Here is a 2,025-nt window from a genome sequence, read left to right as displayed (position 1 = left end):
AGTTCATCTATCCGGCAGATTTTGTGATCCTAGATTCATCAGAAAATAGAAATGACTCCATAATACTTGGTCGACCATTTCTGGCCACTGCTAGAGCCATTGTAGATATAGAGCAGGGAGAGCTAACCCTCAAGATGCATGAGGAGAGCATCACTTTGAAAGTCTTTCCAGAATCACAAAGTAATGAAGAAGCATGTAAGACAAATAGTGACTTACTTCTTAAGCAAGCAACCAACAAGGCAGTAGAACAGAAAAATAAGCAGGAGCAAAAAGAAAAAGGAATTCAAAAAAGAAGCTGGGATGATAAACAAGAAGGAAGGTATCACAACCCAAGTCACTCTCAAGGAAGAAAGATCAACAAGAAAGAAAAAGATGAAGAGCAAGAAGAGGGCTTACAAAGGGTGGAAGAATAAGAAAATCCTAACTGAAGGATTTTCTAAAGGTGATAAGGTGCAACTAGTATATCAACAGCTGGGAACAGAAGATTATTACACTGTCAACCAAATACTTTCTCTTGAGCATGTGGAAATTGGGCATCCAGGCACACAGAGAAAGCTTACAGTGAGAGGTGACAAGTTGAGACATTACCAGCATCAACCACCCTAAAAGGAGGAATGTCAAGCTAGTGACAATAAAAGAGCGCTTGTTGGGAGGCAACCCAACCTGAGGTAGTTTTCTTCTCACAGCTTTTTCAATAAAAATGTTGAATAATTGGTATGGATTGCAAGGAGCTAAGTTTGGTGTTGCACACCAAAACAATTTAAGGGAGAATGAAAGATTCTAAGTTTGGTGTTCCACCAAAAATATCATTTAAAAACACATTCTCATCTTCTGCATGATGCTAGCTCCAAGCAACCAAACACATTATTCAACTGTTTAATTGCTTTCTAGCTTTAATTTCATTAACCTTTAGCAAAGACACAAGGTTTCACATATGGTTAACTGTTGCATCAGAAGCAGTGGCAAACAATTAAGTTTGGTGTTCCCACACCAAAATAAATCCAGGAACCACACTCAGTTTATGCATACTAACCATACAATTAAGGGCTTGAGAAGCAAGCAACTTTGAGAATTATGCAGGACATGAGTCAACAATTGGAGATATTATGCATCTTAACTCAAAGAGAAACCAACAGAAGGAAGAATCAAAGGGCTGTAACTTCGAAGGTTGTATCTGAACTTAATCCTTGCTGCTGAGAAATGTTTTGAATCTGGAAACCATTGTATGTCTTGCTAAAGTGTTTATCTAGTTGCAAGTGAAATTGTTTGTTAAGAATGCTAAATCTGCATAATGCTTGTTATCCATCACTTAGCTAAATTTTGTTTTGTTTCCCACATGCTTAAATAAAAGAGAATTGTTTGAATTGAAAAGTGAAATATCCAATGTTGCATAAGTAAGAATGGATGTTAATGGTGGTATATGTGTTTGATTAAATGCATAACTCATGAAATAATTGTTGCATAATATCATTTTCATTTAAGTGTGAGTTAGCTTGCTGTTATAAAGATTCTTATCAATAAAGAAAAAGCCCTTGAGAATAAAAACAGAAAGAAAAGGAAGAAGAAAAAGCCAAAGTGGCAAGAAAAACAAAGAATAAAGGTTGGACACCAATAGCTTGGACCCTAGGACATATGCCTGTGGTGTTCTTGTACTAAGATATGCTTGGATGAGTAAATTCTAAGGGGTATCTTAAAACTCGGTCACTTAGATCAACTGATTTGGGATGGCCAATTGAAAGTCCATAATAAAGAGCAACTTAGATACAGAACATTTAGTTATCCAAAGAGATGCTAGGCATCAATGATCCAAGGAAGAAAAATAGTGAGCCATGTGTCTGTGGTGGAAAGATGTTGAGTAAAAGAGAAAATAAAGCCAAAGGCTACTACTGCAACATTAGACACCAAACCTCCAAAAGAATAAGCTTGTTAAGCATTATAAGAAAAGAAAAGTTAACAAGGGAGTAATTAAAAAGTAAGTCTTATAACAGCAAGTTTAGCAAACCTTTGATGCAAAATGTATATCAT

The sequence above is a fragment of the Arachis duranensis genome, chromosome 5, assembly GCF_000817695.3.
Source record: "Arachis duranensis cultivar V14167 chromosome 5, aradu.V14167.gnm2.J7QH, whole genome shotgun sequence".
In the NCBI taxonomy this organism is placed as follows: domain Eukaryota; kingdom Viridiplantae; phylum Streptophyta; class Magnoliopsida; order Fabales; family Fabaceae; genus Arachis; species Arachis duranensis.
The sequence above is the reverse complement of the archived record's forward strand: the minus strand, read 5'-3'. Positions refer to the sequence as shown.